The 15,449-nt window shown below is 38.1% G+C and overlaps 2 non-coding genes across 2 annotated transcripts; both read right to left on the bottom strand.

The window, feature by feature from the left end:
- Positions 1-419: 419 nt before the first annotated feature.
- On the bottom strand, positions 420-523 carry LOC112725644 (small nucleolar RNA R71). The gene has a single exon (XR_003164738.1). It is a non-coding gene; the product is annotated as a small nucleolar RNA R71 (small nucleolar RNA).
- Positions 524-6,555: 6,032 nt separating this feature from the next.
- LOC112724175 (small nucleolar RNA R71) lies at positions 6,556-6,659 on the bottom strand. Its single transcript, XR_003163351.1, has one exon. It is a non-coding gene; the product is annotated as a small nucleolar RNA R71 (small nucleolar RNA).
- Positions 6,660-15,449: the final 8,790 nt, after the last annotated feature.

Genomic DNA, 15,449 nt, shown 5'->3' with positions numbered 1-15,449 from the left:
GAGAAGTCCACAACCATGAGAGAGCTGATGGAAACGATGCCATCCCAGAGAGGAGGGTTCTTAGTTCATACATAAACCCAACCTCTGGGAATTGTGGTAGTAGCATCCAGAAACCACCCATTCAGGCCAACAATTTTGAGCTCAAGCCACAGCTAATATCACTTGTGGAAAATCATTGTTCCTTTGGAGGAAGTGCTAATGAAGACCCAAACCAACATCTCACAAAATTCCTGAGAATTTGTGACACTGTGAAGTCCAATGGAGTCCAGGAAGATGCCTATAAACTGCTTTTGTTCCCATTTTCACTTAGGGACAAAGCAGCTAAGTGGCTGGAATCATTCCCAAGGGGGAGTCTAACAACATGGGATGAGGTGGAAAGCAAGTTTCTGGCACGTTTCTACCCTCCACAAAAAGTCAATAGGCTTCGATCTGAGGTTCAGACTTTTAGACAACAAGATGGTGAAACTCTCTACGAGGCATGGGAGAGATTCAAGGACTTGACAAGGAAATGCCCACCAAACATGTTCCATGATTGGGTGCAACTGCACATCTTCTATGATGGGCTCTCTTATGAATCAAGGAAGGCTGTAGACCATTCATCAGGAGGTTCATTGAATAGGAAAAAGACTGTGGAAGAAGCCATTGAAGTGATCGAGACAGTGGCTGAGAATGAGTACTACTATGCATCAGAAAGGCACAACACTAAGGGAGTCATGGAGCTGAACCATGTTGATACAATTCTAGCCCAAAACAAGGTGTTTGCCAAGCAACTAGCAGAGCTTACCAGGCAAATAGAAGCAAAGCAAGTGGCTGCAATACACACACAAGATCAAGAGGAAGTAGGCATTGAAGGAGGTGATTAGGATGAGGCCAACTATGTGGGAAACCAACAAAGGCAATCATATGATCCACATTCCAACACTTACAACCCAGGCTGGAGAAACCACCCAAACTTTGGGTGGGGAAACCAACAAACCCAACCACAAAACCACAAACCTTACAACCACAATCAACATAACAATTCCACATACCAAAACTCCAACCAAAGATCATACCAAGCCACACAAAACACTTACCCCCAACCATCATATCATGGCCAAAATAATCAACATACCCAACCTAATCCGAACCAACAATTTCACGATCAATTAAACAGGATAGAAGGAATGCTTGCAACTATGGGCAGAGATGTGGCCGATTTGAAAGGCTTTAAGGAAGAATTGATATCCAACTTACAAAATCAAGGTGCTGCCATTCAAAAGCTAGAAGCACAAATTGGATATCTATCAAAGCAAATCCCTACCCACAATTCTTCTAGTGATACCATGGCAAACCCAAGGGAGGAATCAGAAGAACAAGAAATGGAGAAAGTCAATCAAGGGAGATCACACTCCAATGAAACAGAGAGTTGCAAAGAGGAAGGGTTCATTGAACCACAAATTCAGGAAGCTTTTGATGAACAGGATACTCCAACTGTCCAACAACAACCAAGTTCTGAGATCAAGGATGTGAAGGCAGTAGAAACAAGCACCAAAATGAGGATTGTGACCGAGAAACAAAGGATCATATCCATGAAGAAGAGAAGGTCGAAGAACAATCCAACTCCTGAGCCAACAAGCAAGTTCACTCAAGCCAATCACAAGGGAAAGCTTGCTGGAAAGAAGCATTCACAACAAGGGGCACTAACTAGCTCCTTTATCCACTTGAAGTCATTCCTCTTAACAAACTGGAGGAAGAGGAAGAAAGTCAGGAACAGCATGTCAAGCTAATGACGTTAAAGAAGCGCTTGTTGGGAGGCAACCCAACCAAAGGTAGTTTTTCTTTTCTAGTTATTTCAATAAAAGAGTTAAGTAGATTTATCTGTATTGCAAGGAGCTAAGTTTGGTGTTGCACACCAAAACAATTCAAGGGTGAATGTGAGATTCTAAGTTTGGTGTTCCACCAAAAACTTCATTAAAAGCACATTTCTACCTCAGCATGACTAGTCACTAGCTCCAACCAATCAGGGAAACTACTTAAACAATAGTTTAATTTCTAGTTCATAGTTTCTTTTTCTAGTTCATAGTTATTTTCTTAATAAAAGCACATGAGGTTTTCTGCATATGATCCAAATTGCTGCATATGGCAAGGAACTAAGTTTGGTGTTCACACACCAATCTAAGTTCAGAGGCCTACAAACATCCATGCATACTAACCAATTCTCAAAGTGCTTGGGGAACAAGCAACTTCTAATAGCTTTGCAGGAAGACAATCAATCTCATGGAAGGAATATACATCATCATCAAAGAGAACACCAAGGCTAGGAAGGATGATGAACAACAAAGAAGATGATAAAAGGTTGTATTGTCACTTAATTGCTTGTACTTTGAATTGCTGACATTGGAAGTTTGCATGCACCCCTGCTTTAAGTTTGAGTCATTGCAGTTTTTGTTTGTCTGTTTGTTTAATTTCCAAATAAGTGATAGTCTAAGTGTTTGGATAAACTTCACTTGCTTAAATGTATGCTTGCCATGCTTGTTCTGTTTCAAAAAAAATAAAAGAAAAGTTTGAACAAAAGTAACTCAATTCCATTTAGTAAGAAATCAAATAAGATTAAGTGGTGGTATGCATGTTTGATTGAATAGTCAGCTCACTAAGAAATAAAGTTAGAATTGTCACTTTTAGTGGAAATTAGGATGCTGTCTATGGATCTTGATGAATAAATGTCTTTGGCCATGAAAAAGAAAGAAGAAGAAGAAGAAAAAGCCACTGAAAAAGGGCAACCAAAAAGCAAAAAAATTGAGAAATTAAGCTAGGCACCAATGGTTTGAACTTCTGAGACAAATGCCTGTGGTGTTTATGTATTAAGGATATGCTTGGATGAATAGGTTCTGAGGAGTGTTTCAACACTTGGTAACTTGAGTTAACTAACCCGGGATTATCAACCAAAAGTCCATTATCAAGAGCAACCTAAATACAAAACATTTAGTCACACAAAGAGGTGCTGGGCACCAATGTCTCAAGAAGAAATGTGAACTAAAATGCCTGTAGTGGATATGTGTAGTGCACTGATAAGAAAAAGAAAATGCCAAAGGCTTGTGCAACACATGACACTGAGCAACAAGGAGCAAATAAGCTCAAAGGAAAAGAAAAACAAAGAAAAGAAACTTGCCAAGGATATGTGAATAACAAGAGGCCATAGCAGTGTTTTAGTGGGAACATAAAAAGTGACATTCTTACCTAAGAAACAATAAAGTGATGCTGCAACAACTTTCTGCATGAACACCCCATTAATCAATGTCAATTACTTACTAATATGGCTAATGAATTTACTTTCTGTTTCATTCTTTCTTCTCAATAATTCAGAACTTGCTTGGGGACAAGCAAGGATTAAGTTTGGTGTTGTGATGCCAAGGCATCTTAGGCTAGTTTCACTAGCCTTTTTCTTTTATTTTTAGTTGTTTTATGCATTTTCTTGAGCCTTAAGTAATCATTTTGGGCCAAATAGTCATGCTTGTCTTAAATCATTCAACATGAAGATTTTGATGCAAATTCCATGAGTTTTTAGTTATATTCTTGAATGCTATGAATGGAAGATTTCTCATGAAATTTTGCAAGACTTTGATGCATTTGTTTGGATGATTTCAGGGAAGAAGAGGCTAACCAAGGAAGCAACAAAATCAATAAAGGAAGCTTGAATATCACATGTGGAGTTTAAGTTCCAGTTTAAGCCTAAACTGGAGCTTAAACGCCAGAATCATGAAGGCTAAGAAATGCTGGAATTGAAGTTTAACCTCCAGTTTGACCTCAAACTGGAGGTTAAACGCCAGAATGAAAAGTCTCACCAAAGAAGCATTCCACGTTTAACCTCCAGTTTGACCTCAAACTGGAGGTTAAACGCCAGAATGACAATGCCACTCAGGAAGGAGTTCCACGTTTAACCTCCAGTTTGACCTCAAACTGGAGGTTAAACGTGTTCGACACCTCCAGGGCTACCATTCTAAAGCTTCCACGTTTAACCTCCAGTTTGACCTCAAACTGGAGCTTAAACGTGTTCGACCTCCAGGGCTACCTTTTCCATTTCCACGTTTAAGCTTCAGTTTAACCTTAAACTGAAGCTTAAACGTGTTATATGGAACAGCTTGACCATGCCTTCTTCAAACATAAATAACTTGAGCTACAAAACTCGAAATGAGGTGATTCAAAATGCATTGGAAAGAAGACATCTAGAGCTTTCCAAGCATATATGGCATGCATGGTGGATACTAAAAATTGAGGGAGAAAACAGCCCCGTAATGTGCATAGAAGAGCATAGTACCAACATGCAATCAGGCCAGCTGACCTCTTCACCTTCCATGGAGTATAACTCGAGTTGTAGAGATCCAATTGAGGTGCTTCCAGTTGCGTTAGAAAGCTGACATCCATAGCTTTCCAACGAGGTATAATAGTCTATATTTGGCATCAAATTGGCAAGATTGACAAGAGAACAAAGTGACGACTCAAGAAAGGGGGTGCAACATTTGAGTGTAGTTTAATGGATCATTATCCTTTTTGGATCAATTATGTCACTCAGCCCTTCAAGCAAGCAAGGCCCATCAACAACACCAAATCAAGGCCACAAGAATCATCTAGAATAGTTTATTTTCATTTGATTGTAATTTGCTTTGAATTTCATTTTCATTTTGTAATTTAGGGAGCCTATTTAAAGGCCTTAGTTTCTGCATTTGAAAGGGGGGGATTGAAGGGGAATCCAGCCCCTGAGAGGGGACCCTTTTTACTTTTACTTCACTTTTAGCTAGTTTTCATTTTCTTTGTAATTGAATTCAGAGCTATGACTCACTAAACCCCCTTTCATTGGGTTAGGGAGCTCTATTGTAATTCAATGAATCAATAATAGTTTATCTTCTTCTTCAATCTTTTCTCTTGAATTTTGTTAGAAAGCTTCTCGATCTAATTCCATTGAGTAGTTGTCTTGGGAAAGAAACTACCCATACTTGGAATCCTTCGGAGCCTTGGGAAAGGAATGGAGGATTCATGCTAGAGAAGCTTTCTCACAGTGAATTGGATTGGGGTTTGGATGGATATTGTGACATGTAATCCTACCAAATTGTGGTTCATGAAATTGTGTGGTATAATCAGTGATCAAGCATCATCTCTTCTTATGAACATTTAAACCAAGGGATTGGGAATTTGTTTGTTTTTAGAGAGAATTGGTGAGCCAAGGGATTGGGATCCAATCATATAAGATTGCCAAGCAAAATTCAATGAACGCATTGGTTGAGGAAGAGATAAACATGTTTTGATTCGGAGATCTCAATATCTCCTATAACCCAATGAATTCCCCATTTCTGATTTCCATCTTCTCTTTACATTCTGCAACTCAATTCATGCAATCAACTCCCATTCCCTTTTAATTTCAGCAATTTAGTTTCTGCTCTTTAATTCATGCAATTTAAGATTCCGCCATTTAATTTTCTTGTCATTTACTTTTCCCGCCAATTTTACATTCCGCAATTCTCATCTCAAATCTTGATTCCGCTCAACTAGAACACACTTCTAATCCGAATTGCTCAATCAACCAATCCTTGTGGGATTCGACCTCACTCTATTGTGAGTTTTTACTTGACGATAACCGGTGCACTTGCCGGAAGGAATTTTGCCGATCGTGCAATTTCCTAAATCATAGCATAACTAGTTTATGCGCATCAAGTTTATGGCGCCGTTGCCGGGGATTGGTTTTCGATTGACAATTCTCAAATTGGAAGCTAACTAGATTGAGCAATTTTCTCTTGCTTTGTTAATTCTGTTCAAGATACTTGTTGAATTTTAATTTCTGCACTTGGTTACATGCTTTCCTTCTTTATGCCTTTAAATTCATGCAACTAACTCACTGACTCACTAACTGTTTGAATTAATTCCTCAATTGAGCTAACCATACTCTTCCATTAACCAAGAGTATTTCACTTGTTTGTGTTTGAGCTGTGTTCTTGTATGACAGGTAGGAGAGGAGAGACATCAACTCCTCCATATACCGAGCCAGAGAGGACCCTTCATAGACTTAGAAGGGAAGCAAGAGGGAAGAGAGTAGTGGGAGAAGAGGAATCTGAAGGAGAATCTGAGGACAATTTTGAGGAAGCTTTAGATCTCAACATGGATAGAGAAGTCCACAACCATGAGAGAGCTGATGGAAACGATGCCATCCCAGAGAGGAGGGTTCTTAGTTCATACATAAACCCAACCTCTGGGAATTGTGGTAGTAGCATCCAGAAACCACCCATTCAGGCCAACAATTTTGAGCTCAAGCCACAGCTAATATCACTTGTGGAAAATCATTGTTCCTTTGGAGGAAGTGCTAATGAAGACCCAAACCAACATCTCACAAAATTCCTGAGAATTTGTGACACTGTGAAGTCCAATGGAGTCCAGGAAGATGCCTATAAACTGCTTTTGTTCCCATTTTCACTTAGGGACAAAGCAGCTAAGTGGCTGGAATCATTCCCAAGGGGGAGTCTAACAACATGGGATGAGGTGGAAAGCAAGTTTCTGGCACGTTTCTACCCTCCACAAAAAGTCAATAGGCTTCGATCTGAGGTTCAGACTTTTAGACAACAAGATGGTGAAACTCTCTACGAGGCATGGGAGAGATTCAAGGACTTGACAAGGAAATGCCCACCAACCATAATGAACCTTGCAGGACAATTCTTACCACTGGCCATTTTCCTCTTACTCTTAATGCCACAAAGAGCTCTAAGTTGACCATCCGTCTCCAGTAGCCCATATTCAAGTGGAATTAGAAAGTTAAGGGATATGAATTTTACCCACTTGAATGTTGTGAAGGATGATGGCAACTTAGGGGGAGGGGTTTCCAACAACTTTGGCAAGGTAATTTCAAGCTCCACTCCCTTGTGCTCTTCTTTGACATCTTCTACCTCTTGATCAACCTCTACAAAATCTTCAACCATGATCTGCCTTGGAGGTTGTACGCTCTTCTCAACATCAACATCAAACACCGTGGAAGGAGGCTCTGTGACTGGACTTTCTAATGGAGGTACAGCATCTCTTAAGTCCGCAACCACTTCTTCCTTTTTAATAATTGCTGCTTTGTCTAGTTGTTTAAGTATAAAATCGTACTCATCCTTGATGTTTTTCTTTCTATTACAACTCCTTTCAACTATTCTTTCATCTTCAAGGGTCTCTCCTACCCTTACCCGTAGGGCCTCCTCTAGCTCTTTATGAAGTATGAATTCGCGAAGATGATTCCTTCTTTCCTGTTCCATATCAATAGCATAATTGGGATCATCTTGCTCTTGGATTGATGGATGTGGGTGCTCTTCCATGGATGGTGGTGATGGGATGGAGAGATTATTCTGTGGTTGACAAGGAAGTGCACTAGAGCTTGAGGGTTGATTGTTGAAGGTATTTGGTGGTCTGATTTGGGCGACGAGAGCTTGTATAGTAGAGTTTAGATTGGCAAGTGCTTTCTCCATGGAGGTTTGGGGTGGATCTATGTATGGTTCATTTGGTTCATATGGTGGTTGGTATGGTGGATGTGGGTTAGGGTCATATGGAGGTGAATGGTGGAAAAGGGCTTGTGAGTATGGTGGTCCCAAGTTGTGTTGAGGAGGTTCATAGGTATTTGATGGTGGTTGTTGATAGTCCATTGGAGGTGGTTATTGCCATGAGGGTTGATTAAATCCTTGTGGCTCTTTCCATCTTTGATTGTTCCAACCTTGATGCCTGTTCTCATTGTAATTTCTTCTTCCTGCAACATAATTGTAACCAGACTCATAGCCAAAGGGGTGAGAGTTCATAGTAGCAATTAAAAATGAAAATAAAAATAAATTTAAATTAAGAGATTATATAAATTTTGAATTTGAAAATTAAATTTTAAAATTTGAAATTTTGAAATTTTGAAATTTGAATTTTGAAATTTGAATTTTAAATTTTTGAAATTTGAATTTTTTGAAATTTGAAATTTGAAATTTGAAATAAGATAAGATAAGATAAAAATTTTAAAAATAAAAATCTAAATTTTTTTTTCGAAAAAAATTAATAAAAAATATTTTTGAATTTAATGTGGAAAGAGAAAAACAATAAAATGACACCAAATTTCAAATTTTTAGATCAAAACGAAGAAAACAACTAAGAACAGCTTGAAGATCAAGATGAACACTAAGAACAAATTTTTGAAAAAAAATTTTTTTAATAACTAAATAAAAAAAATAACCTCTTAATTTATGGAAAAGTAAAAATAAAAAACAAAAATAAAAACAAATAAACAAGCAAATATATATATATATATATACAATAACCAATAATAAGGCACACGTTTGCAATTCCCCGGCAACGACGCCATTTTAACGTTAGGATTTTTGCCAGTAAAGACGTTTATAAAAACAGTCGCGTTGTAGATATAGTCTCTAAACCGACAGAAATCCCTTCTTACAAACATTTTGGTTGTCACAAGTAACAAACCCCTTTTAAATTGATAACCGAGTATTTAAACCTCGGGTCGTCTTCTCAAGGAATTGCAGGGATGTATGTTCTTATTATTGGTTATGAGTCTTGTAAATTAGGGGTTTTAGAAAGTAAGGAAGTAGTATGTTGCATAAGAAGAATAAGATAAATAAATAACTATAAAATAAACTCTTGGCAAAGTATAAGAACTGGAAGTCCTATCCTTATCAATTGTGATGAGAATTGGATTTTAATCCCACTTGGTCAGCCTCTACTAAACAAAGGAAAGTTAAGTGGGCTGATTGGCTTGATTCTCAAGTCCTAGTCAACTCCTGTGGAGAGACTAGCTTTAGAGCAATCCTAGTTCAATCAGAATCTGCCAATTTCAACCACTGTTTTATTTGACAGCTCAAGCGTCACCAATTACCTTAACCAAAGCCAAGAATGTAGAAAGCTAAATTAAACTCATAAATATCTGGAATACCTCAAATTAAATACATTCAAAGTAGTAAAATCTAACATGGAAACATTCATAAGCCAATTGGAAAAATAAATAAAAATAAAGAACCTGGGATTGAGAGTCACTCCTAAAACTAAGAGAAGTCCTAAATCCTAATCCTAAGAGAGAGGAGAGAACCTCTCTCTCTAAAAACTACATCTACTCCTAAAATTGTGAATGTGAGAGCCTCTCCTATGAATGGATGCATTCCCCCACTTTATAGCATATTATATATCAAATCGAAGCTTCGGACGTTAGCTTTCCAACGCAACTGGAACCGCGTCGTTTGGATCTTTGTAGCTAAAGTTATAGCCGTTTGAGTGCGAAGAGGTCAGGCTGGACAGCTTAGCAATTTCTCAAACTTCTTGTATTCCTTCCACTTTTGCATGCTTCTTTTCTATCCTCCAAGCCATTCCTGCCCTATAATCCCTGAAAGCACTTAACACACATATCAAGGCATCTAATGGTAATAAGAGAAGATTAATAATAAGCAATTATAAGATGAAAGAAGCATGTTTTCAATCATAGCACAAAATCATGAAGGAAATATCAAACTATGCAAATATTTTGAATAAGTGGGTAAAGAGTTGATAAAATCCACTCAATTGAGCACAAGATAAACCATAAAATAGGGGTTTATCAATGGTCTTCCGAGCACGAACACAATCCGGGGAGAATGAAGCTTTACAATCCTCCACCTTCAGCTAGCGGATGCGGGGGCTTGGGTTATGGGGAAATTGCCAAGTCCAATGTATGCTCGGCATCTCCATCCTCAGTGTCTTCCTCCTCTCCCGGCTCCTTACCTTCACATCTCATCCTCAAAAAGAATGAATAAAGTATAATTAAGAATCATATGGCAAGTGGCACAAAAGGATAAAGGAGAGAGTAAATAAGCATCTAATTGAGGAATTTTGCATAGTGGTGTGGAATGATGAAAATGATGATCCATGTGTGTATTTCGATTATCCGCGCGGGTGGAACACACACAACGGTCAGTGAAAACAGCATCCACATGATAAACCCCAATTTTGTGGTTTATCCTGTGTTTAATTTGGAAGATTTTATCAATTTTTCTCACATTTATTCAATAAAATAGCATGGTTTTGTAATTCTCCCTAAATTTGTGCTTAAGTGTGAAAACATGCTTTTTAGGCCTTAAAATAGCTAAATTTAATTCACTTTAATTCCATTCGATGCCTTGATATGTTTGTTAAGTGATTTCAGGTTTAGAAGGCAAAGATTGGATTGAAGGAATGAAGAAAAAGCATGTAAAAATGGAGAACTCATGAAGAAATGAAGGAATCGCAAAGCTGTCAATCCTGACCTCTTTGCACTCAATCGATCATAACTTGAGCTAAAGAGGTCCAAATGAGGCGGTTCTGGTCGCTTTGGAAAACTAACATCCGTGGGTGGATCAGCGTGACTTACTAAAGGCAAGTCATGGCCAGCGATTTCTAGATCATTTTAGGCCCAGTCCAACTCATTTCTGATGCTATTGAACCCAAGGTGAATGGGGAATGAACCAAGTAGTCATAGTTTAGTTTTCATCATGTTTTAGGGTAAAATTCTAGAGAGAGAGGCTCTCTCTTCTCTCTAGATTTAGGATAGAAATTAGGGTAAAGATGGGTTAATCTCTCTCAAATTTATCTTTCAATTCTTGTTTTGATTTCAATTCTCCTTATATTTTAGTGTTCTATTATCTTAATTAATTTCTTATTTTGCTCTCTTTTATGTTGATGAACAATTGTTGGATCTTGATTTCTTTTAATGCAATTTTATGTTTCTATGTCTTTTTTATGTTCATCTTAATTGCTATTGTTGATTTCTTGCTTATGGAAGTTATAGGTTTCATTGATTCTTGCAATTTGTGATGTTTACTTTTCTTGCACACTAGGTATTTGATAGAATGTTTCCTCTAGTTTTTTAGTAGTTTTCTTTACTCTTGGCCTAGGCTAAGGGAATTGAGTGACCTTGAGTCATTGGGTCTCATTGAATTGGTGATTTGAGAACCCTTGGTGATCAATTTGATACCCATTGACTACTAATCTAATTAGTAGATAGGTTGGAACTTATGGGTTGATGTGATCAAGCCTATTTGACGTACTTTAAGCTTAGGAGTAGATATTATGTACTTAAAGCTTTTGGAGGTAGACTTAATAGGTTGGCCCCTCATAATTATTAATGTATGGTTTGTAGACAAGGATGGTGATCTCAAATTACCTATGTTAAGCCAAGAGTTCTTTCCTTTATTTTATTAGTTCTTATCATTTACTTTCTTGTTTTTTACTTTTCTTCTCAAACTATAAAAATCAAACCCCCTTGCATTTTCATAGCCAATAATTGATCACTTCAGTGCAATTTTGATGCAGGTGGAAACTTGTCTCTCAACAAATCTCCCTTCAGCAAGTATACCGAATTGTCATCAAGTAAAACTCACAATAGAGTGAGGTCGAATCCCACAGAGATTAACGGATTAAGCAATCAATGGTTAATTGATTATCCTAGTTAGACGAATCAGATTGGAGTGATAAGCAACAAGGAAATGTAAATTGACAGAAAAGTAAAGAAAGCAATAAAGTGCAGAAAGGTAAATTGGCAAAAATAAGTAAATGTAAGAACTAAAAATAAAATGAACATTGGGATCAAGAGATATTGCAATCCTCCGGATCAAGTTCATTCTCATCTCTTCCTCAATCAATGCACTCATTGATCTCCTTGGCAATCTTAAGTGATTGAATTACAATTTCTTGTAATTCAATCTCTCAAATCTTGATCAATAGCCAATTCCTTGGTCAATTGCTCATGAGAAGAGGTGAAGTATGGTCACTGATTATACCACATGCATTTTCCAAATCAAGCATTGAGAGGATTATAGTCACATATCCATCCATACCCAATTTGGTCCAGCATGAGAAAGCATTTCTAGCTTGATCTCTTCATTCCTCTTCCAAGGTTCAGAAGAGATCCAAGTATGAATAGTTTCTTTTCCAGGATAACTATCCAATTGGATGAAGATCGAAAGCTTTCAAGTAAAATCAAGAGAAAAGAAAGAAGAAGAAGAATAAGAACTACACTTAATCCATTGAATCACAATAGAGCTCTCTAACCCAATGAAAAGAGTTAGTTGATCATTGCTCTACCAAAATAGAAAAGAAAGAAAGTGCAGAAAAGTAAAGATGAAGATTGAAACTAAAATTGAAACTTCAAAATTCATAAATGAAAATTACAACTAAAATGAAACTACTCCTAAGGAAGAAAAGAAGAGAAAAGGAAGAAGAGTGGTTGAGGGGAGGGGTCCGAAGACCCACTCCCCTTGGAGTGTGCCAATTCACAGAAGTTCGAATTGGTCTTCACTCTCTCCCCCTTCCTTCAATTCTCCAGAATTCCAGAATGCCTTGAATGTAAAAACTAAGGCCTTTATATAGGCTCTCCTAAATTACAAAATGAAAATAAAAGCAAATTACAATAAAATGAAAATTCCTATTCTAGATGCTTCTTGTGGTCTTGATTGGTTGACAATTGTGGGCTTGCTTGCTTGAGATTTGAAGTGGACTTGAGAGAGAAGTGAGTTAAGTTGAGGCCCAGGTGCTAAAGTTAGTGCTAAAGTTAGCCACACTAACGCTACAAGTGTGGCGTTAGTGCTAAAGTTATTGTGGCTAACGTTGCACTTGCTGCCTAGTTGGTGTTTTTGGGGCTTAAAAGATGCCTCTTGTTTGTGCTCAAATTTCATACCCACTATGGAGTATTATATATCGTTGGAAAGCTCTGAATGTCAGCTTTCTAACGCAACTGGAATCTCCCCAATTGGACCTCTATAGCTCAAGCTATGCTCCTTTGAAGTGGACATGGTCGCTGGCATATATGCCAACGTTACTGGAAATGTTGATTGCCAATAACGCTAGCGATTTTCCTGTTTCTAAAGCTCAAACTTAGTGTCCATCCCATACTATTATATATTTTTGTAAAGCCCTAGATGTCTACTTTCCAATGCCTTTAAAAGTGCATTATTTGGAGCTCTACAACTCGAGTTACACTTCTTGGAAGGTGAAGAGGTCAGTTGGCCTTAATACAGGTTGACACCATGTTCATTATTGCACTTTTGGGGCAGGTTTTCTCCCTCAAATTTAGTGTCAACCATGTAGTGCTATATATGCTTGGAAAGCTCTGGAATCCTACTTTCCAATGCCACTAAAATCACCTCATTTTGAGTTTTGTGGCTCAAGTTATTCTTGTATGAAGAAGGCATGGTCAAGCTGCCAGGTGGGACTTCTGCCCACGTTAACTACCACATTAACTAAGTTAACGTGGGAGTTAACGTGGCTCTTTGTGGCTTGTGGTGGCAACGTTAGTGACAATGTTTGGTGTCACTAACGTTGTCGACAACTTCTTCTTCTTCACGTTAACTTCCACGTTAACTAGGTTAACGTGGGAGTTAACGTGGCTTCTTGGGGATATGTGGTTGCTTCCAACGTTAGTGACAATGTTGGGTGTCACTAACGTTGTCGACCACTCTTGCCTATTCACGTTAGCTTCCACGTTAACCAAGTTAACGTGGGAGTTAACGTGGCATTGTGCACTTAGGCCAACGTTAGTGACAATGTTGAATGTCACTAACGTTTGCTTCCTTTCCCCCTTTTAACGTTAGAGGCCACGTTAACTAAGTTAACGTGGACTCTAACGTGGCCACTTGTGAGCATTGGCTAACGTTAGTGATAATGTTAAGTGTCACTAACGTTGGCTTAAATTCCCTTTCTTCAAAGTTAATGCCACTAACTTTTCTCACTGACGTTGGGGCTTTCCTTCCTTCCACGTTAGTGCCCACATTAGTGTAACTAACGTGGCTTCTTCTCTTCTTCTTTTGGCCTGAAATCAATCAAACAAAGTACATCAAAGTCTTGCTCTTAATCATGGGATCATGCATCATCCAATTTATCATATAATTCATGCAAAATTCTCATGAAATCATGTAAAGTGCACAATGTTTGCTTGAATCAAGATGTAAGTGAATATCTACCCAAAACTAGCTTATTTCCTAAGAAAATGCATGAAACTACCTTAAAAACAGTAAAGAAAAGGTCAGTGAAATTGGCCAAAATGCCCTGGCATCACAACACCAAACTTAAAGCTTGCTTGTCCCTAAGCAAGTACTGGAACAAGAGAATGATGAATGGAATGCCAAGAGAAATGAGTCATTCTTGTGGAAGTCATGTCCCTGGTTTTATGGTGGTTTCATGCATAGCAACTTAGGTTCATTCCTGGCTTTCAGACCTTTATCATGTCCTAGAATACTCACTGTGATTGCATCTCATGAGACTTTTATTCATTGATCCTTTTGTTGTCATTTCAGGGCTTATTTGTGTTCTTTAAGCTAGGTGCTCTGTAAGGGGGCAACTCTTTAAAATAAGCTTTCAGCCAACACTCCCGAACCAGTTGGTTCAAGGTGCTAGGTGTTGAAGCACCCCTAAGGACTTACTTGCTCAAGTCTCTCCCCCATACATACACACCACAGGCATATGGTTTATTTATTTTCTTTTCTTGAGACCTTGGTGTCCAGCACCTCTTTGGGTTACTAAATGCTCTGTAGTGAGGGTTACTCTTGATAGTGGACTTTCAGCTGATAATCCCGGGTTAGTTAACCCAAGTTACCAAGTGATAAAGCACCCCAAAGAGCTTATTCATCCAAGTAGATCCCTCACACAGGAGCACCACAGACACATGCTTCAAGATTAAAACCATTGGTGCCTAGCCTTATTGCTTACTTTTTTTTTTCTTTTATTCTTCCACTTTCATTGTTCTTTCCCTCTTTCTTATTAGGATCTTCTTATTTTGCTAGTCTCATGGGGTGTGTCTCAAGCATAGTATTCATGACAGATAGTTGTCTTCCCATCCTTGTGGTTGAACCAACTTAGCTAACTTATGACCACACCACAAACTCATGAACTCATTCCATAGTATGAACTCTACTCTGGTCTTTTAAAAACACTCATTCTCCTTTCATTTGATTCAAAAGGGACAACCATACAAGTAAGCAAAGTAAGGATGCAATAATGACATTCAGACTAGAAAACACAGCCTTAATCAATAAAAAGTTTAAAAGACAGAATTGACATGCTTATTTACAGGGAACAAGCACACATACATACAAAGAACTTAGAAGATAATCATGCAATTGAATGTACTGGAAATAAGTAAGAGGAGAAAGGAACTTTACCACCTTGTAGTTCATCTTTATTGTTGTTGCCCTTCTTCTCCTACTTTTCTCCCTTCCCACACCAATTTAGACTAATTGCTTGTCTTCAAGCAGCAAATAAAACAGTGGTGGTGGGGTCTATGATGGGTCATGAATGTCTTACATACTGAAATGTAAGTGATGTATGTGGTTAAGCAAGAAAGAATTAAGGATAACACTGCAAGCCTAAGAAGCAAAGGCATTATGATTATACAAACAAGTGGTGTTGCTGGATACATTACATAGAAAAATAAGTGGCACACCAAACTTAGTGTGACACTTTCT

This window comes from Arachis hypogaea, chromosome 11 (genome assembly GCF_003086295.3).
Source record: "Arachis hypogaea cultivar Tifrunner chromosome 11, arahy.Tifrunner.gnm2.J5K5, whole genome shotgun sequence".
In the NCBI taxonomy this organism is placed as follows: Eukaryota; Viridiplantae; Streptophyta; class Magnoliopsida; order Fabales; family Fabaceae; genus Arachis; species Arachis hypogaea.
The sequence above is the reverse complement of the archived record's forward strand: the minus strand, read 5'-3'. Positions and strand labels throughout refer to the sequence as shown.